The sequence below is a fragment of the Ornithorhynchus anatinus genome, chromosome 11, assembly GCF_004115215.2.
Source record: "Ornithorhynchus anatinus isolate Pmale09 chromosome 11, mOrnAna1.pri.v4, whole genome shotgun sequence".
In the NCBI taxonomy this organism is placed as follows: domain Eukaryota; kingdom Metazoa; phylum Chordata; class Mammalia; order Monotremata; family Ornithorhynchidae; genus Ornithorhynchus; species Ornithorhynchus anatinus.
Window position 1 is genome coordinate 41674616 of NC_041738.1, and position 22339 is coordinate 41696954.

At 49.7% G+C, this 22339-nt stretch overlaps 1 non-coding gene across 1 annotated transcript; it reads left to right on the top strand.

Moving 5' to 3' along the window:
• The first annotated feature begins 849 nt into the window (after positions 1-849).
• LOC114815258 lies at positions 850-987 on the top strand. The gene has a single exon (XR_003763023.1). It is a non-coding gene; the product is annotated as a small nucleolar RNA SNORA7 (small nucleolar RNA).
• Positions 988-22339: the final 21352 nt, after the last annotated feature.

Below are 22339 nucleotides of genomic sequence, written 5' to 3' on the forward strand. Positions count from 1 at the left end.
ACAGGGGAATGAGGTTGTCCCACGTGAGGCTCCCAGTCTTCATCCCCCTTTTACAGATGAGGGAACTGAGGCCCAGAGAAGTGAAGTGACTTGCCCACTGCCACACAGCTGAGAAGGGGCAGAGCCGGGATTCGAACCCATGACCTCTGACTCCCCGGCCCGGGCTCTTTCCACTGAGCCAGGCTGCTTCTCAGCTCTGCCCCCTTGTCAGGTGTGTGACTGTGGGCAAGTCGCTTCACTTCTCTGTGCCTCGGTGACCTCATCTGTAAAATGGGAATGAAGACTGGGAGCCCCACGTGGGACGATCTGATTACCTTGTATCTCCCCCAGCGCTTAGAACAGTGCTCTGTACATAGTAAGTGCTTAACAAATACCAACATTATTGTTATTATTATTGTCCTTTTCCCACTTTTTTCGGTGGTACTTAATAATCCATCCTTTTCCCACTTTTTTCGGTGGTACTTAATAACCATAATAATAATGATGATGTTAGGCAGGGATCGTCTCTGTTGACGAATTATACATTCCAAGCGCTTAGTACGGTGCCCTGCACACGGTAAGCACTCAATAAATACGATTGAACGAATGAATGGCATTTGCTAAGCGCTTACTATGTGCCAAGCACTGTTCTAAGCACAGGGGGAGATAAAAGGTCATCAGGTTGTCCCACGTGGGGCTCAGAGTCTTCATCCCCATTTTACAGATGAGGTCACTGAGGCACAGAGGAGTTAAGAGGATTGGCCAGGGTAACACAGCGGGCAAGTGGCAGAGCTGGGATTAGAACCCACGTCCTCTGACTCCCGAGCCCGGGCTCTTGCCACTGAGCCACACTGCTTCTCCTCATAATGACCCCTCTCAGGGTCGCACCTGGAGAGTTTCCAGTATCCTACCAGTCTCGATTTTGGGAGGGAAAGTCGAGCAGAGGCCTACCCATCCCATTCCTAGCGTGGTCAGTGGCTAGGGAGTGGAAGGCAATCTGCTACAAGTCAGAACTCACCTGTGCTGGGCAGCAGCGGCACGGGAGAGAGTCGAGGGTGGATACTCAAATTTACCGCGCGGAAGGAGGCCATGGTAAACCACTTCTGTATTTTCACCAAGAAAACTCGGGATCCACTACCAGAACGCCCGCTGATGGAGTTGGGGCATTCCGGGAGAGATGTGTCCATGGCGTCGCTATGGTCGGAGACGTCACGTCAGCATAAGACAAGACAAATAATAATGATGGTATTTGTTAAGCGCTTACCATGTGCCAAGCACTGTCCTAAGCGCTGGGGGAGATACAAGGTAATCAGGTCGTCCCACGTGGGGCTCCCAGTCTTCATCCCCATTTTACAGATGAGGTCACTGAGGCCCAGAGAAGTGAAGTGACTTGCCCACAGTCACACAGCCGACAAGTGGCAGAGCAGGGATTAGAGCCCAAGACCTCTGACTCCCGGGACCGTGCTCTTCCCACTATGCCACGCTGCTTCTCTGAGCGCATTTGTTAAGCGCTTACCATGTGCCAGCCGCTATTACTAGCTCTGCTAATCAGGACTGCTAATTAGATCCCGGCTAATCAGGTTGGACACAGTCCCTGTCCCACATGTGGCTCACGGTCTTAATCTCCATTTTACAGATGAGCTAACTGAGGCACAGGGAAATTAAGCGACTTGCCTAAGGTCACGCAGAAGACGAGCGGCAGAGCCGGAAACAGAACCCAGGTCTTTCTGACTCCCGGGCCCGAGCTCAATCCACGAGGCCACTCTGCTTCTCTATTCTCTATTCTTCCTCCAACCTTTCTCACTCTTTAACCACCTCTAAGCCTTCCTCCTTCCTTTCCCAACCCTCTGACCCACACCTTGCCTTCTCACTGCTACAACATGGTTTAACCTGACCCTCCCCATCTTCCTACCCAATTCTGTCCCCGCCTCTCTTCACCCTAGTCCCTTCCAAAAAGGGTCTGAACCATTTTTGGCTCCCTTTACAAATGGTATGAACTTGGCCTCCTTCACAAATGGTATGAACAGTTCTTGGCTTCCTTCACAAAGGCAGTGTAGCATATTTAGTCCCTAGATGCTTTTCCGCTGCCCCAGGGGATAGATACTTTATCCCCTCAGTGACGATGGGCTGAAACCAACCACTTAGTTCTGTGTCTTGTATGGGGACCTCTCTGCTCCGGGGAAGGGAGCTGAGGTTATAAGAATAATAATCATAATTATAATAGTATTTATTAAGCACTCCTTATGTGTCACGCAACGTACTAAGTGCTGGCATAGATAAAAGATCATCGGGTTGGACGTAGGGCTCGGTCTCAATCCCCATTTTACAGATAAGGTAACTGAGGCACAGAGAAGTTAAGCGACTTGCTCGAGGTCACCCAGCAGACAAGTGGCGGACCCGGGATTAGAACCCAGGTCCTCTGACTCCCAGGCTGGTGCTCTTTCCAGTAGGCCCCGCTGCTTCCCGCTGCTTAGGAACAGAGGGGGAATAAATGGCCCAGTGCATCCAACCCAGTGAAAAACTGACCAGGGTGGGAACAACTAAGGACGAGAATTTACCATTCCTTGTGGTCCAAGCCCTCTGGGATCCTCCAGAAAACATCAGTGACCACCGGTGTTGATGTTTGCCTTCTTCCTTATTTGGTCTGACCCTTCGCCATCTTCCGGAAGGATAACCGTCAGATCGAGTCTCCTTGCCTTCCTACCCGTCCGTCTCACCTTCCTTCCCACATCCAGGCTCCGGAAAGGCTTCTGAGACCTGGCAATGGAAGGCCCTCGGCCGGGCAGGCGTGGATCTATTATGCCAACTCAAGGAGTTTCTGTAGTAGGACTCTGACTCCGCAGATGTGGGTAACCGCAGATAAATGTCTCCCGGTACTGATGTGACTCTTTTTGCATGAACGGGAGGATTTGGGATTGCAGAATGCAGAGAGTAAACAGAACGTGTTTACAATAAACCCTGCTGTAACCCCATACTACAAAAATAAAAACTTTGCCAAAACGGGAGCCTGGATCTTAGGCTCTGGGAATCTCTCATGTGAAGGAGGCTCAGGTGAAATGGTTCTCTGTTTCCTCCGCTTTCTCTTCTGCTTCCGAGTCGGAGAGAGCGGAATTATGAGGTGAGAGGGGGCGAAGGAAGGACTGAGGCCTCGGAACGGATGGTGAAGTCTTTGCTTTTAGCTAACTGATTTCCAACTTTACCAGACCGAGTGGGCCCAAAAGGAGAGTGAGAATTAGGATTTGGGGGAGAGGGGTGAGCCCACTGTAGTGCATTGGTGAATAATAATAAATGATGATGATAATAATAATGATAATATCTGTGGTATCTGTTCAGCACTTACTATGTGCCAGGCACTGTACTAAGCGCTGGGGTCATTTCAAATAAACCAAGTTGGACATAGTCCCTGTCTCACATGGCGCTCACAGCCTCAATCCCCATTTTATAGGTGAGGGAACTGAGTCTTAGAGAAGTGAAGTGACTTGCCCAAGGTGGTGTGCTCTATCCACTAGGCCATGGCATGATGGTGCTATGGTGCAGTGGCGAAATAATAATAACGTTGGTAATTGTTAAGCGCTTACTGTGCGCCAAGCACTGATCTAAGCACTGGGGTAGATACAAGGTCATCAGGTTGTCCCACGTCGGGCTCGCAGTCTTCATCCCCATTTTACAGATGAGATCACTGAGGCACAGAGAAGTGAAGTGACTTGCCCAAAGTCACACAGCTGACAGGCGGCAGAGTCGGAATTCGAACCCATGACCGCGGACTCCCAAACCCAGGCTCTTGCCATGAAATGACGCCCTGATGTTGTGGTACAAAGGTGTCCTGGTGCCCTGTGCCATAATGCCCTCGTATTGCGGTGCAAAGGTGCAAATGGTGCCCTGTTGCGGTGGAACTGTCGTGCATTTTTAAAAATAGTATTTGTTAAGTGCTTACTGTGTGTTCAGCACTGTTCTAAGCGCCGGGTTAGATTCAGTTAAGCAGGTCTGACACAGTGCCTGTCCTGCATGGGGCTCGTGGCCTAAGGCTACTGACTTCTCGGGAATTCTTGTTTGTAATGGAGGCTGTTGATCTGTGAACGGTGTCAGCCCGCGTATGCCGCCTCCATTGTGGTGGGAATTTGAGAAGCACAAACCTCAGGTCTGTTAGCCAGCCCTAAGAAATACTGGGAGAGGGCATGAGGGCCCTGCAGCCCCCTAGGTCTCTAGAACATGGTGGAGGGACTCTAGAGAGAAGGCCAGAAAGGGCAGTCCTGAAACTTCCTCCTCTCTTCAATGCATCCAGAAGCCGGATTTAGCATGTTTGCACGGTGGTGGGTTTGGCGGGGTGGAAGACGGGTTCCCTGCCCTCCAGGTTCACTGAGACCCAACTCAGTCTACTAGCCCTGTAAAAGGACATTCATTCCAACAGTGGATAGTGAGCTAAATAGGCCAATAATTATTTGGTTTGGAGTCTATTACCTGTGTAAGCAGCGAGGCAGGTGAATTTTACAGTGGCGGGTGTGAAAAGAGCTGAGCAGTTGGCCTGTAGGCGGATTATTAACTTTCCCTAGATCGAGGCAGTGATGAGGTGAAAGTGAAGGTGACCAAGGCTGAAGGCTGAGCTGGGCTCTCTAAGCTTCCTTCAACCAACCAACCAACCAACCAACCAACCAACCAACCACCAACTGTCGTTATCTTTCTTGCCCTGTTCCTCCTTTCCTACCTCCGTTCTTCCCTTACTCTTTCCCTCTCTCTCTCTTCCTCCTTCCCTCTTTTATTCTCTCTCTCTCCCTCCCTCCCCTGCTCCCTCCCTTTCCTTCCGCCCTCCGTTGAACCAACCCTCCCTCAGAGTTCCAGCCCTGCTCCCCTCTCAGGACTCCTTTCTCTCCCTTGCCTTTTAATAATAATGATGGCATTTGTTAAGCGCTTACTATGTGCCAAGCACTGTTCTTTCCACGGATTTTTGTTGGATGCCCCTTACCATCCCCAGCCTCTCTCCTTCTTTACAACTCTGCATCTTCCTGGGCAGTTCTGAGCTAGGGCAGCCTCTGTGTGAACCTCAGCCCTCAGCCCGGGCTCCCAGCTCCCTCTTCTTCCTCTCTCCGCCCATCCCAAGCCTTGACATACAGGCTTGGGAGTCGGCGGTCATGGGTTCTAATCCTGTCTCCGCCACTTGTCAGCTCTGTGACCTTGGGCCAGTCACTTAACTTCTCTGTCCTCCGTTACCTCATCTGTAAAATGGGGATGAAGACTGTGAGCCCCACGTGGGACAACCTAATTACCTTGTATCTACCCTAGTGCTTAGAACAGTGCTTGGCACATAGTAAGCGCTGAACAAATTCCAACGTTATTATTATTATTGGCGCATGTAAAACTGGAGGCTGATTTTCCTGATAGGAGGAAGAATTGTTTCTCCTTCACTACTTCCCCTGTGACCTCCTGGCACTGGCCCAGGAGCTCCTCAGGACACCGGTCTGACTCAGGATCCTAATGCCCTGTGGCAGGTTATAGAGGTGGGGGTGTGTGCTTCCAGCTAGAAAGGGGTTTCTGAGCCACACAGGCCGGGGGGCAAAGTCAAATCCCATTGTTTCTGGCAAAGTGCCATCAGCAGGGGTCACCACCCATCTCCCCACAGCAGAGGGTGCGGAGGTCAGCCAGCCCAGGGCTCTGGGGCTCACACACACACCCCTCTGCCATCTCCATGGGGCAGGCGCTTCTCTCAGCCCAAACATCATTCACGGACTCCAGACAGACGTGGTCCCACCTCTGTCAGGCTTACAACTTGATGGAGGAGAAGGAGGAGGAAGGTAGGGGAAGGGAGAAGAGGGGGAGAAGGAAGAGAAGGGAGAAGAGGAGGAGTAAGAGGAATAGCAGGAGGAGAAACAGAAGGAGGAGGAGGAGCAGGAGGAGGAGGGGAGGGGAGGGAGAAGAGGAGGAGAAGGAAGAGAAGGGAGAAGAGGAGGAGTAAGAGGAATAGCAGGAGGAGAAACAGAAGGAGGAGGAGGAGCAGGAGGAGGAGGGGAGGGAGAAGAGGAGGAGGAGGAGGGGAGAGGAGGGAGACAGAGGAGGAGAAGAGGGAGGGAGGGGAGGAGAAAGAAAAGGAGAAGTAGGAGGGGGAGGAGGAGGCAGAGTTACCCAAGCAGGACAGATAACATATGGATGAGGAACATGGGACAGCCTGGAGGGGGACCAGTGCAGGTGCCGTTCATCAAGGAAGGCTTCCCGTTGGAAGCGGTGGCATTCCAGCTGGGATCGAAAGAACTGGAAGGAGACTCCAGGCCTGGCATCTTGGGAGTAGCTCAAAAGGGTCTCAGTTCCTGCCCACCCGCCTTTTGGCCTGGGTCAGGAGTATCCCTTTCTCCTCCCTCACAAACCCAAAGGGCCCAGCATGGGTCCTAGGACACTGCCAGACTCCAGCCCACCTTGGCCTCGATGGCTTCATTTCTAGCCCCCTGGATGGAGCCTGCCTCCTTCTCTAGGGCTTCTCTCTTTCTCATCCAGCGGAACAGGCAGAAAATCCTCTAGGTGAAGGACTGTTGAGGCTGGACGGCCTTCGGTTGCTCATCTCCTTCCAAAGTCAGAGAGCCAGCCAGCAGTGGTGCCACCCGCTTCCAGCTTCAGCCCCTGCCCCCACGCCCACCCCCACCCCGGGTATTAAAGCCCCCATAAAATGAGGAGCCTGCAAAGTGGAGAGGTTTGGGCCGGGTGGAGAGCAGTGCTGGAGAGTGGGGAAACAGCCGCTGAATGCCAGAACAGCAGCAATAAAGCCACTAGAGCCTGGAATTTTATACGCCCATAAAAGCTAATGTCAGCCATAAAGCGTGCAAGCGGGGCTCTGCGCCCCAGAGTGCCACGTCCTGCCTGCCTGCCTGCCCGCCTTGTTTCCTCAGAGTGGCCCACCCACCTGGGCTGAGCTGTCCCCAAGGAGCCATCTGCTTGGGTGGGGGGGGTGAGTGGACCGGGGGCTCAGGAGGGTGGGAAGGCCAGGGGTCCGGGTGAAAGAGGGGCCACGGGGGTGGGGAGGCTGGCACACCCTGCCAGTTGGTGCTCAGTGTTCAGGAGCAGAAATCAGGGGATGACGACATAGTTCTTTTGCTGAATCGCAGCATGGGGCGTCGTATGGGGCAAGTTCTGTCTGTTTTCTCTACCTCACTCTCCCCATCTGCAAAATGAGGGAGATGATAAACTCCAGGGACATTGGGAAACAGATTCTTTTTCCTCCTCTTCCTCCTTCACCTCTTCCTCCTCCTTCTCTTCTTCTTCCTCCTTTTCTTCCTCCTTCTCCTCTTTCTTCTGGTCCTTCTCTGATAAGCCCCATGTTCATGGCCTTGGGTGAAGTCCTAAGGGAGACCCAGGTCACCCCAAGGAGCAGAAAAAATGAAGGAGTAGGCGGGGCAGACAAACTCACAGGATATACTATATGGCTGCAATACACACTGTGTGGTATACATTACAGTATAGAGTATATAGATACATTCACTGATAAGGTGTCCATAATATACCTCCGTGGTGCACATTACATATTACACAAATATGTTTTCTATAATATAGAGTGTAGGCCCTTTATACATCCCCCCTACTACATAGCATATACGGTCCGCTGTCCCCTTGTCAGCAACATCCCATTTTGGACCAGAGGGTCTGCAGTTCTATTAGCTGCTCCTCTGCTTGTGCCCATCCCCAGCGGGGGTGAGGTCATGGCAGCAGGAGGTAAGCGGGGCCAAGGACAAACCACAGAAGGATGTGCAAATGTCGAGATGACCCGTCCAGACAACTTCCATGCTGCTTCCCGGAAGCAGCATGGCGTAGTGGGAAGCAGCAGAGGTCTGGGAATCAGCAGGTTGTAGGTTCTAATCTTGGCTCTGTCACTTGTCTCTGTGTGGCCTTGGGCAAGTTACTTCACTTCTCTGGGGTTCAGTTTCCTCATCTGTAAAGTTGGAATTGAGAATGTGAGTTCAATGTGGGACAGGGACCGTGTCCAACCTAACTACTGGTATCCACCCCAGAGCTTAGCCGAGTGCCTGGCACAGTGTAAAATGCTTAACAAATACCACTATTATTATTAACAACAGAGGGACGATGCCACAACAGAGCCAACAGCGGGAATCTGGTCAAGCCCTGGTTTCCAAGGTGTGAGGGAAGGGGGCACACCGGTTGTCATTAGAATGGGAAGGAAACTTCCCCGGTCATCTCACCTCCACTGAGAGATATGGGGTGGGAGGGAGGGGTTGGGGGCTGGTGGATATTCTGGACAAAGAGACCTTGAAAGGAACTGGGGAGAATGGGGAGAGAGCAGACTATAGGCAAGTGGAGAGTGGATCAGAGATTGAGGAGCTTGGCCTCCATGTGGAGGGTGATGGGGTGGACACAGTTGACCAAAGGGGAGTGGAATTAGAGTTGGGGAGGATGGAGGGTGGGCACACACACTTGGGTCAGCAGGGTGGGGATCTGGCTAAAAGATGAAGTGGAGGAGGTTATCAATCGATTGTATTTATTGAGCACTTACTGTGTGCAGGGCATTGTACTAAGGGCTCGGGAGAGTACAATTTAACACTTCAACAGGGTTGGAAAGACATGCTCCCTGCTCACGACAAGCTTACAGTCTAGAGGTTATGAACTCAGAAGCAAGAAAGTGATGTCGAGGGAAAGAGAGAGACAGAGCGAGAGAGCCAGAGACACAGGGCCCCATGCCCTGCACTGGGGGCAGGTCCTTTGGAAGAGAAAATGGGAGAGGGGGAAGGAACAGGAGCTCTCCCTAGAGGAAAAGGAGGGCGAGAAGAAAAGAGGCTCAGGTGACTGATTTGATTCCCTGCCTCCCTGATTGGGCTATAGAGACTGGAGAGACTCAAGGGCCTCCCGGCAGGCCACTTGAATCTCACCCTCATTTTCCTCCCTATTCTTCTAGCACCCTGAGTCTGAAAAGCCGCAGCTGGGAGCTGGCACCTCTTCAATCAGAGCTCATGGCTTTAGGGGAGGAAAACATTGGAGGGCTTGTGGGGAGGGGCGGGAGGGTCTTCATCTGACTGAAGAAACAACGGGGGGTAGGGAGACAGGAGAGGGCAGAAGCGGGGAGCGGAGCCGCGCGCTTTTGTGAAACAGAACATCTGGACTGTCAGATGTCAAAGGGCCAGCCGCCGCCCCCTCCCAGGCCGCACAGCTGGCCCTGGTTGGGCGAGATGTCCACTTTAGGGCTCGGAGAAGAGTGGATCCATCTTGGATGGTCAGTAGCCCCAGCTGTGCCCGCCCCTCTGGCATGGCCCATCTTGGCTGGAGCCCCAGGGACAAAGTTTGAGGAACCCAGGTGCTGGATCGTCATCATTATCATTGGTATTTATTGAGCGCTTACTATAGGTAGAGCACTGTACAAAGCACTTGGGAGAGGACAGTACAACAGAGTTAGCAGACATATTCCCTGCCCACGACAAGCTTATAGTCTAGAGGGGGAAACAGACATTAATAAAAATAAATGATTTATGCTTTGGTCTTTATCGTCAGTTCAGGAGAGAGGAACTGACAGATCCAGAGGCCTTCGTGACCTCTTTTTTGGGTATTTATTATCATCATCATCATATTATTATTATTATAATGTGCCAGACACTGTTCTAAGCACTAGGGTAGATATAAGTTAATCAGGTTGGACACAATCCCTTTCCCACTTGAGGCTCATAATCTAAGTAGAAGGGAATAGGATTGAATCCCCATTTTATAGATGAGTTTACTGAGGCACAGAGAAGATAAATGACTTGCCCACGGTCACACAGAAGGTACATAGCAGAGCTGGAATTAGAGCACAGGTCCTCTGACTCCCAGGTCTTTGCTCTTTACGTTAGGCTATATTTCTTCTCACCATGCTTACTATTTGTGAAACGTTGTTCAAAGTGCTGGGGTAGAAACAAGTTTATCAGATTGAATACAGTCCCTGTTTCGCATGGGGCTCACAGTCCAAACAGAAGGAAGTAGGATTAAATCCTCATTTCATAGATGGGAACAGAGGTCCAGAGAAGTTTAGTAACTTGTTTGAGGTCACACAGCAGACAAGTGGTGAAGCTGGTATTAGAACCCAGATCCTCTGATTCCCAGGCCTGTGCTCTTTCCACTAGGCCCCGCTGTTTTACTGCACCTATTTCCCGCGTTTGGGATGGAAACATCATGCCTGGTGGCTGGTGCTCCTCCTCTCACCTTGCCTCCACTATTCAGCCTCTGAGGCCCCAGGAGGGGGAGAAAGAACAAAGGCCAGGGAGTCAGGAGATCTGGGTTCTAATCCCAGCTCTGTCACTTGCTTGCTGGGTGTCTTCTCTCTGCCTCAGTTTCCTAACCTATAAAAATGGGAAAAGGTACCTCTTCTTCCTCCTCCTTAGACCGTGAGCCCCAGCATGACCCGTATGGATTCAGGGACCGGGTCCAATCCCTTTGCATTGTACCTGCCTCAGCGCTTAGCCCACTAGTTGGCACAAAACACTAAACAAATGCCATGGTTGATGATGATGATGACGATGGCACTGATGATGCTGGGTCCAGGTGGCTGTTTCCAGGTCTCCACCTCTGACTGCTGGGCCTCACACTGGAGTCTTCCTTTACAGTCAGCTTCCATCCACGATCCAAACAAAGCGAGGTAATTCAACCAGAAACTCTGCCAACCTCCACCCAAGGGACCTGATTACCTGATGGCTTGTGGCAGAATCTCCCAAGGGCTTCTGAGAAGTTGAGGTTGGCCTGTGTGTGTACGTTGGGGGAGGGCACTGGGCTTCATTTCTAGGGCTATTGTCTTTCAATCAATATCAAGTGAACTGATGACAAATTTAGAAGCAAAGAATCCCAAACAGCCATATAAATCAAATTAATGACCATTCAGATTGAATCAATTGCTATAATAGAATCAATTTAGTCTGACGATGCCCTTCGTTACTGTGTTTATTCTCACCCTCCAGTCTCGAGTTAGTGGTGAAAGTAGACCCTGTTCAATTTGCCTACTTAAAATGCACTTATCTCCTCGATGATCTCTCTAATAGCCAATAAGATGAAAGGGAACACTTAGGCTTTCGGTAACCACCGCAGTAATCCTGGGTTGGAAGATTTTAACTGTTTGGGGTCGCCTTGCTCACCTGAATTTTCTCCAACATCTTCTACCCTCCAAAGGCTTCGAGGGAGAAATCCGTCTGGGTCAAGATTTTGGATTCCCACCTAACCTGCCCTGGACGGATGGTTGCCGGTTGCTGACTCCCCCTTGATTGGGCTTTGGCTCAAGGGGCACAGCAGCCAGAAGAGAGACTTTAGTGACTCAGAAGCAAATTTTTAACCTCATGTATCCCTCCTCAAAGGTCACATCTACACCAGCAAATTCTCCAGATAATTCAGGACCCCTAAAAGTCCTTTGACTGTAAAATCCAAATATCTGAGTCCTAATCTGGAAGGGACAATACAAGATATGTTGTCTCTGAAGGCCTCACCCGTTCCCAATTTTGGATTCTCTGTCCCTTCTTGTAGATCATAAACCCTGAAGACCGGGCCCTCTTGGGAGTTGTGGACCAGCCAGCTCCAAACAGCATATGTCCCTGGGGGTCTGACTTGCCCACTTTCTTCCTTTAATCATCGTTTCATGAAATAGCGGTTGCTCATTCTTCTCCAGCATCCAGTAAAAACTCTTGGCCATCGCTTTAAATCATTCCATCCTACTTATCCCCTATATTCTCCCATCATACCCCACCTTACAAGTTTCTTTCTTCTCCAATCTATATAATTCACTGTGCTTCTTTCTCATCTCTTCCATCACTAATCTCTTACCCACTCCCTCCAACATGCCTGGAGCTCACTCCTTCATATCCTGCAGCTCCCCCCTACCCCTCCGCATCTTCAAAGCCTCATCTCTTCCAGGAGGCCCTCTCTGATTAATCGCTCATCTCCCCCCTCTATATCCACCCCCACAACTTCAGAACTCCTGCAACCCCTAAGCACTTGACTATTCACACCCGAGTAGCATTTATGTATATATTTTTCTACTCTATTACATCCTTCTATCTGTAATTTATTTTAGCGTCTGTCTTCCCCTAAAGACTGTTAGCTCCTCGAGAGCAGGGATCATGCTTACTAACTCTGTGGTACCCTTCCAAGCACTTAATATAGTGCTTTACGCAAAGTGAGTGCTCAATAAATATTACTGATTAATTGATTGATGAAAGACAAATAGTGACTGGTCTTGTTAACCTGCCTCATAGTCTGAAGTGAACCCCAGAAGGAGCAGAGTTCTGCCAGCAGGGAGCTTGGATCCTACGGTGAATTTTTAAAAAAATGATATTTGTTAAGTATTTACTATATTCATTCAATAGTATTTATTGAGCGCTTACTATGTGCAGAGCACTGTACTATATGCCAGGACAATGCACTAAATGCTGAGGTAGGTAAAAGATATTCAGGTTGGACACTGACCCTGTCCCATGTAGGACTCATAACCTTAATCCCCATTTTGCAGAGAAGTTAAGTGACTTGCCAACAGTCACACAGCAGACAAGCGATGGAGTGGGGATTAGAACGCAGGCCCTCTGGCTCCTAGACCACTCTTTCCACTAGGTCACGTTGCTTCCTATTCTTTTTTTTCCAGGAGAGGTCAGAGGAGAAAAAATTCTCCCTCCATCATTCTCCTGAGTATCCTTGCTGCTGAAGTCTTTGGGGCGCCTGGTTGAGAAGGACTTTGGCTCCTTCAATCAGCCTAAGTAGGATCTGAAGTGAAGTGCAGCTTCATTCACTCATTGATTCAATTCATTCAATCAAATTTTATTGAGCACTTACTGTGCGCAGAACACTGTACTAAGCGCTTGGGAGAGTACAATACAACAATAAACAGACACATACTCTGCCCACAACGAGCTTACAGTCTAGATGGTTATCCTTGACTCCTCTCTCTCACACATATTCAATCCAGCGCTAAATTCTACTGGTCCCACGTTCACAACATAGGTAAAATCTGCCCTTTCCTCTCCATTCAACCTGCTGTGACGTTAATACGATCACTCACCCTATCCTGCCCGGATTACTGCATCAGCCTCCTTGCTGATCTCCCAGTCTCCTCTCTCTCCCCACTCCAGTCCATACTTCATTCTGCTGCCTGGATCATTATTGTACAGAACTGTTCAGGACATGTCACTCCACTCCTCAAAAAATTCCAGTGGTTGCCCATCCGCTGGAAACTCCTCACCTTTGGCTTCAAAGCACTCAGTCACCTTGCCCCCTCCTCCCTCACCTCTCTACTCTCCTACTATAGCCCAGCCTGCCCACTTCACTCCTCTGATGCTAACCTTCTCACTGTACCTCCATCTCACCTATCTCGCTGTCGACCTCTCCGCCGCCCGTGTCCTGCTTCTGTCCTGGAAGGCCCTCCCTCCTCTAATCCAAAAGACAATCACTCTCCGCCGCTTCAAAGCCTTAGCGAAGGCACATCTCCTCCAGGAGGCCTTCCCTGACTAAGCCCCCCCCAAAGGGTGCAGCCTCAGGAGACTCTGAGTTGAAGACCTCATGGTGCAGGTGCAGATCTTAGGGCACAGCCCCAGGAGACTCTGAAGTGAATATCTCAGGGTGCCGCTTCAGGAGACTCTGAAGTGAGGAACTCAGGGCGCAGGTACAGGTCTCAGGGGGCGAGTGCAGACCTCAGGGGACAGCCTCAGGAGGCTCTGAGGATGCATCGGAGACTTCATTTTGAAGGGGAAATCACTGTCTTGCTGTGGTCAATAGGTCTGCCCCCAAAGCCCACAGGCAGGGGCTGAGTCAGACATGGTTTAGAGCCCACCCTTAATAATGGGACTCTGGGGGGGGGGGTCTGCCTCCAACCTGATCAGCCTCCCCCAACACCACCTGACACCTCCGGTGGGAAGCTTATCCTGGTGTGATGGTCTGTAGCCGAATACCATTTGCCTCTAGACTGTAAGCTCGTCTTTAGGCTGAAAGCTTGTTGTGGGCAGGGAATGTGTCTGTTTATTGTTTTAGTGTATTGTCCCAAGTGCTTAGTACAGTGCTCTGCATAGTAAGTCCTCAATAAATATGATCAAATGGAGCAGGTGGGAAGATCTTCATTTTCTTGTCTTGACAATGGAGGGCGAGGGAGGGAAACTGGGACCACTGACCTCCTCTAAAGGACTTTTTTTAAAGTGTCATAATTGTTAATTATTATTACCCCTGGATTTCTCCAAGCTTCCTTTCAGAAAACTCACCACCTTTCTGTGTCTGCCACCTCAGATTTCCCTGCATTGCTTTGTGGAGGCCAGGTTGGGAACTGGCTCACTACTCCCTGCTGTGTGACTTCGGGCAAGTCACTAAACCTCTCTGGGCCTCAGTTGCCTCCCCTGTAAAATGAAGATTAAGATTGTGAGCCTCATGTGGGATAGGGACTGTGCACCTGATTAGCTTGTATAGACCCCAGAACATAGTAGAGTGTCTGACACATAGTAGGCGCTTAACAAATACCATTAAAGAAAAACAAAAGGGAAGAGAGGGGAGCCATGAGAGTTTGGGGCCACAAGTTCGCATCAGGCACAGCATAGCCTAGTGGAAAGAGCACAGGCTTAGGAGTCAGAGGGCTTGGGTTCTAATTTGGGTTCTAATGATGGTGGCGAAAGACAAAATTAATCAATGAGAGCTATTTAGTGGGTGCTTACTGAGTATGTAGAGCACCTTACTATTACTATTATACTAACACTACTAATGATAATGTTGGTATTTGTTAAGCACTTACTATGTGCCAAGCACTGTTCTAAGCGCTGCGGTAGATACAAGGTCATCAGTTTGTCCCACATGGGGTTCACAGTCTTCATCCCCATTTTACAGATGAGGTAACTGAGACACAGAGAAGTTAAGTGACTTGCCCGAGGTCACACGTCGGACATGCGACGGAGCCGGGATCAGAACCCACGACCTCTGACTCCCAAGCCCGGGCTCTTTTCACTAAGCCTCGCTGCTTCTCGTAATAACTGTGGTATTTGTTAAGCGCTTACTATGCGCCGGGCACTGTACTAAACGCTTGGGTGGATACGAGCAAATTGGGTTGGACACAGTCCCTGTCCCACATGGGGCTCACAGTCTCAGTCCCCATTTTACAGATGAGGTAACTGAGGCCCAGAGAAGTAAGGGAAATGATTTGCCCAAGGTCAGATAGCAGACAAGTAGCAGAGCAGGGATTAGAACCCATGACCTCCTGACTCCCAGGCTCGTGCTCTATCGTCTATGCCAGCACTTGGGAGAGTACAATACAGTTAGTAGACATGATCCCTGACCACAAGGAGTTTACTGTGTAGCTTATACTACCTGTAAACCGCTCAGCGCTCCTGCTAGCCCATAATGATAATGATTATGGTATTTGTTAAGCGCTTATTACCTGCCGAGCACTGTCCTAGGCACTGGGCTAATAATAATAATAACAATAATAATAACTGTGGTATTTGTTAAGCGTCTACTATATGCTAGGCACCGGGAGATACAAGGTAATGGGACTGGACACCGTCCCTGTCCCACATCAGGCTCCCACACTTCATCCCCATTTTACAGATGAGGTAATTGAGGTACAGAGAAGTTAAGGGGAAGCAGCGTGGCTCAGTGGAAAGAGCCTGGGCTTCGGAGCTTCGGAGTCAGAGGTTATGGGTTCGACTCCCGGCTCTGCCACTTGTCAGCTGTGTGACCTTGGGCGAGTCACTTCACTTCTCTGCGCCGCAATTACCTCATCTGTAAAATGGGGATTAACTGTGAGCCTCACGTGGGACAACCTGATTACCCTCTATCACCCCCAGCGCTTAGAACAGTGCTCTGCACATAGTAAGCGCTTAACAGATACCAACATCATTATTAAGTGACTTGACCAAAGTCGCACAGCAAATGGCAGATCCGGGATTAGAACCCAGTTCCTCCTGACTCCCAGGCCCGCGCTCTATCCACTAGACCGCGCTGCTTCGTAGATTATATCGTAGACACGAGATAATCCAGTTGGACACAGCCCCTGTCCCCTAGGGGCTCACAGTCTAGGTAGATGGCATATGACTAGAGGCAGAATTCGGAGCCTACGGGGGTCCCCTCCCCACCGACCCGTGCCGAGAGGATCCTCCGGCCTGGAACCGGAGGGCACTGTCGCTGCCCCTCTCCCTCGGCAGAAGCCCGGGTCGCCGGCAGTAAAGCTTCCCCCCGCCCCGGCCTCTGCAGCCTTCCAAAAGTCCTTTCCATCGCCACACATACACCGTCGTGTGCTCCGGCAGCTGTGGGCCCTGCGTGGGGTTGGTAGCTCTGTGGGTGGCTTCAGACTCCAGATATGTGTCATTTACTGTCATTTACATGTAAAAATGGAGATTTGAGTAAAGCGAGGCAGCCAATGGGGAGCTGGGGATTTTTTTTTTTTTAACCAAGAAATGGCTTTTAGCTATTAAGTCAGGTACTAAAGGGAATGTCGCTGATGCATTAAAGATGCTACTTTTTTGTTGTTGTTGTTGTTTTAATGGTTTTTATTGCGTGGTGGTAGGGAAAGGGCTGGCAGGCTGTAATGAAGTAGATTGATGACTTAATAGCCTGTAGCCATTACAGAGTAATTGAATGGTTGTGTATGTATGATCAGACTGTCAATGGCAGACGTGAATTGCAAGTGAATAAAAGCGAGAGGCGCACTGTGGTCGAAGCAGACTCCCCGGCCCGTGCCCGGGCGTCGGGGAGAGGCCGGCCGAGGAGCCCGAAGAACGACCCGCACGGGGGCCGAAGCCGTTGGCAGGCGGGCATGGTACAGTGCTCTGCACACGGTAAGCCCTCGGCAAGAATGAATGAATGAATCTGATTGCTCCGTAAGTAGTCCGGGCGGTGCTTGACGAGTAGGTCAATTATTATTAAAGAGTCGAAGTGAAATGGCTCCTGAGACCACCCCCCCCCCCCCCAGCAATTCCAGGGCTGCCCCTGGACCTCTGTGGGGGAAGGGGTCAGCCAGGGGCAGGGATCTTCCTGTCAGACCGCCGCCCTGTAGACTGTAAGCTCCTGGTGGGCAGGGATGGGTCTACCGACTCTATCGCGTTGTGTTTTCCCAAGTGCTTAGTTTAGTGTTCTGCACACAATAAGCGGTCTATAAAGACCGTTGACTGATTGACAGCGGTAAGGCTCGGAGTGGGGCCGAGGCCCTGTCTTTCGCTTGCATCCTCCCTGCCAAACCTTTCCTCACCCCGGGGCCCCCTTTCCGCCTCGCCTCTCTGGCCCTTGTCCCAGCCGCCTCAGGGGAGATGGAGGCAGAGGGTCGGGCACGGGGCTTCTCCTTTCCTCTGGGCGTTGGACAAGCCTCCTGAAGTTCTCTGTGCCAAGCCCCCCAAACAAACGTTCACCCCCAAGGCCCCCGCTCCCCGCCCGCCCCCACACCCAACCGCCCGGCCCGCGCTACTCATCTCAGTGTGTGACAGCCAGGTGTTTTACAGTATTTGCTACCTGTGATCATCCATCAAAACAATCGATAGAGCTCCCGCAGAGTTTTATTAATGATCTTGTCAGTGGCCTGGTGCTGGATGCCCGGGGTTGTCTGGAATGATAGATCATTAAGAGCTTTTGCTGCTATTTATTCTCCAGTGACCTTGTCTCTCCCCATTGTTGCTTGCTTAAGAGTTATGAATGTGAGACATGATAATTTGATATTGATCTATTTGGTAAGTTAAAAAATTTACTGCATCGTTGATGTTTTAACAAAGGATTCACTTTTTTCCTCCGGCAGCAAGGAGAAAGAGGCTCTCTGGATCTCCCTCTCTCCACTCCGGACGCAGAGGGAAAAAGGAAAATGAGCCCAACGGGGAGCCAAGGGGCATCATTGATGGGAGCTGCCTCAGATTCTGAAATCTTCTCCCCCACCAGGGTCCCTTTGAAGCCTCGCAAGAGAAGGAAAGACTCCAGTCCCAGGTTTCAGAGCTGCAGCACAGAAGCGGCGTGGTCTAATGGAAATAGCAGAGGAGCTGGGTTCTAATCCCAGCTCTGTCACTTGTCTGCTGTGTGACCTTGGATAAGTCACTTCCCTTCTCTGGGCCTCAGTGATCTCATCTGTAAAATGACGATTAAGACCATGAACCCTGTGTGGAACGTGGACTGGTTTCAATTAGTTTGTATTTTCCCCAGCACTTAGTACAGTGACTGGCACATAGTAAGCATTTAATAAAAACCAAAAAAAAAAAAAAGCAGTGTGGCTCAGGGGGAAAAAGCCTGTGCCTGGGAGTAAGAGGACAGGGGTTCTAATCCCAGTCTGCTCGATGCCTGCTCTGTGACCTTGGGTGAGTCACTTAACTTCTCTGTGCCTCACTTTCCTCATCTGTAAAATGGAGATTCAATTCCTGTTCTTTATTCCCCTCAGACTGCGAGACCCGAGTGGGATGAGGATTGTTTCCAAGATGATAATCTTGTATCTACCCCAGTGCTTAGTGCAGTGCTTGGCAGATAGTAAGCAGTTAATAAATGCCATAGTTATTATTGCTTGTTGATGATGAGGTGTCTCCCTTCCCCCAGAGGGCCCAGGGCAGAGTTTAGGGTCTTTAGGGTCAGTTCTCGGGGCAGAAGGGGAGTTGGACGATTTTGCCTCCAAAGCATCCGGATTCCAAAGCTTCTGGGGAGATCTTCTGGGGGGACTGTCTCCTGGGGTCTGGGGTTGGGAAAGCCCAATATGATGTCAGACAGTCAGTTGTATTTATTGATCACTTACTGTGTGCAGGGAGCTGTACTAAGCACTTGGAAGAGGGAGGGATCAGGAGGCATAGTTCACTGTGGACAGGGATTGTCACTCTTTATTGTTGTATTCTATTTTCCCAAGTGTTTAGTACATTGCTCTGCAGACAGTAAGCGCTTAATAAATGAGATTGAATGAATGAAGGGCACTTGGGGACCAGGCATCTCTGCTCATCTCCTCTCCCCTTGGAAAATCACAGGGTCAACAGAAAACACTTGCTGGGGCTCCAGGGAGAATGGGAGGAAGTTGTTTGGGCTCTCTCAATTGGACCCAGCTGTGAGGGATGGAGGCAGGCCGGCCTCCACCCAGCCCTGCCGCAGGGCACTCCAAAGCCCATAAAACTGCACCTGCTAATTCAACTAAAGCCAGAGAGAGGTGGGTGTGCCTAGAACCTGAAGAAATTTTAAAGGTTTAAAGGCACTCACTCATTCAATCATATTTATTATGAGTGCTTACTAGGTGCAGTGCACTCTACTAAGTGCTTGGAGAGTACAATTCAGCAACAAATAAAATTGCCACAACAAAAGGCAGTCAGGCAGCGGGTGGAAGCTCAATCCAATCCTCTCTTCCCCTTCTTTCGTAGGCTTGGTTTCTCCCAGGGCAGGGCTGTTGCCCCTTTAAGCCCCATCCCCATCTATCAGAAGACAAGAGATGGCAGAAGGTGCAGTAGAGGTTAACTGCTGGAGTCTTTCCCGGGAGTTTTAGGACAATGCAACAGAAGTGGGTATCTTTTTTGTTTTTATCTTTTGGGTATTGGTTCAGTGCTTACTATGAGACACTGTACTAAGAATGGCATAGATACAAGCTAATCGGGTTGGACACTGTCCATGTCCCATGTTGGGCCCACAGTATTAATGCCCATTTTTACAGATGAGGTAAGGGATAACTTAAGTGACTTGCCCAAGGTCACCCAGCAGGTGAGTGTCAAAGCCGGGATTAGAACCCTGGTCCTTCTGACTCTTAGACCTGTGTCCTATTCACTAGGCAACACTGCTTGCCAAACTGTTGGAGGGAAGAAGGTACTGACTGCTAGGGGTTCTGCTATTGAGTCTTTCTCCAGTACCTGCTTTCATACTTGTTGCTGGTATTAGGAGTCCTCTGGCTGTTACGACTTTATGGGACTGTTTAAAACAAAGCCCTTTTGAGGGCTTCTAGGCAGTACTTGAGGGTGATAGAGGGGCAGAGTTACCCTTCGGTTGCGTCTCTTCTCAGTCTTGAGCCTCTAACCTAGTTCTTCTAGACCTCAGCAATTCTTTGAGGGTGTCCCCTAAAGCAAAATAATGCCCCATTTTCTCTTTATCCTGCTTGGGGTCAGCTGTTTGACGTGGTTCCACCTGGGGTCCAAATAGTTTGGGGAATTGAGGGCTGGTCAGGGGCTTCATTCATTCAATCGTATTTATTGAGCGCTTACTGTGTGCAGAGCACCGTACTAGGCTCTTGGAAAGTAAAATTCGACAACAGATAGAGACGATCACTGCCCAACAACGGGCTCACAGTCTAGAAGAGGGATGTCCCATGGCAGAGAAGCTCCCAACCATCCCGGGACCAGGAGTGGCCAGTGTTGTTTTGACCAGAAGATGCAGTTGTGGTGTCACTTGGGTTACGCCGGGACCCAGCTAGCCGGGATGATATCGTAGCAGCCATTTTCTGGAAGAAAAGGTAGGTTTTGCAAGAATGCAGTCCTAGTGTATCAGGATAACTGTATTTGCATTCATTTAAATTTTGTGGATTGACTTATTTTTGTCTTTTGCTGGCACTTACTAAGCACTGGGTGGTTGAGAAACAATGTGGTCTAGTGGATAATAATAATATTATGCATTTATTATAATAATAATTATGGTATTTGTTAAGCAGTGTGGCTCACTGGAAAGAGCACGGGCTTTGGAGTCAGAGGTCCTGGGTTCGAACCCCGGCTCTGCCACTTGTCAGCTGTGTGACTTTGGGCAAGTCACTTCACTTCTCTGTGCCTCAGTTACCTCATCTGTAAAATGGGGATGAAGACTGTGAACCCCCCGTGGGACAACCTGATTCCCCTATGTCTACCCCAGCGCTTAGAACAGTGCTCGGCACATAGTAAGCGCTTAACAAATACCAACATTATTATTAAACACTTACTATATACCAAACACTGTTCTAAGCATTGGGGTAGATACAGGGTAATCAGGTTGGACACAGTTTCTGTCCCACATGGAGCTCACAGTCTTAATTCCCATTTTAGAGATGAGATAACTGAGGCACAAAGAAGTGAAATGGCTTGCCCCAGGTCACACAGTCATGGCAGAGGTGGGAATAGAACCCAGATCCTTCTGACTCCCAAGCCTGTGCTCTTGCCACTAGGCCATGCTGCTTCTCATAGAGCACAGGCCTGGAAGTCAGAAGGACCAGCTCTGCCACTTGTCTTTTGCATGCTCTTCTCTGTGCCTCAGTTACCTCATCTGTAAAATGGGGATTAAGACTGTGTCATGTGGGATATGGACTGTGTCATTACTGACTGACTTGTACCTACCCCAGCTCTTAGTACAGTGCCTGGCACATAGTAGGCCCTTAAATACTATTTAAAAAAAAATATGGCCAAGGCAAGATGACCCAACAATCTGCATTGATTGGACAGGACAGATATAATTTCCAGGGTCCTGTCTTGCTCTCCCAAAAAGCCTAAAATGGATCTTGCTCTCAGCTGGGGTGGTAGGTGGTCAGAGGGAGGAGTAGGGAGAGACACAATAGGCTGACCCCAAGGTAAAGGAAGAGGTGATATTTCAGTGCTTTGTGCCAAGCACTGTCCTAAACCCTGGTCAGATATAATCTCTGTCCCACATAGTGCAGTCTCAAGTGGCGGGAGAACAGGTATTGAATATTCATATTCCAGATGAGGAAACCGAAGCACAGTGAATTAAGTGATTTGCCCAAAGTCACAAAGCAGGCAATGACAGTCAGGATTAAAACCCAGGACTTCTGATACCCAAGCCTACGCTCTTTCCATGAGGTTATCCTGCTTCTCCTCCTTTCTCTCTCTAGTAAACATCCACTTAATCCTTTGTTAATCTCTCATCTCCCCACCCAATTTCCCTCCCTCCTTTGTCACCTAAGCATTTAAATCCCCATCCCCTACTCACTCAAGTACTCACCACCTCCCCTTCTCCAAAACCTCTGATCAATCAATCTACAAATGGTAATTATTTAGCACTTACTGTATGCAGAGCACAGTACTAAGCGATTGGGAGTGCAAAATGTAATGGAGTTGATAGATATATTCCCTGACCACAAGGAGTTTGTCTAGAGGGGGAGATAGGCATTAAAATAAATTATAGATATATACAAAAGTGCTGGGAGGGTGAGTGGGTGAATGAAGGGTATTGATGCAAGTGCCAGGACGACTCAGAAAATGAGGACTGAGGGAAGGTCCCCTTTGAAGACTTGTGATTTTAATAAGCCTTTGAAGGTGGTGTACATTGCTTCCCTCTACCTGTAATTTATTTTAATGTCTCTTTCCCCAGGTAGACTGTGAGCTCCTGAGGGCAGGGATCCTGTCTCTTAACTTTATTGTACTCTCCCAAGCATTTGGTACAGTTCTGCCAGAGTAAGAACTCAGTAAATCAGTCAATGATATTTATTGAGCACTTATTGAGCAAAATGCTGTACTAAGTTCTTGGGAGAGTAACAGACACGTTCTCTGCCCACAAC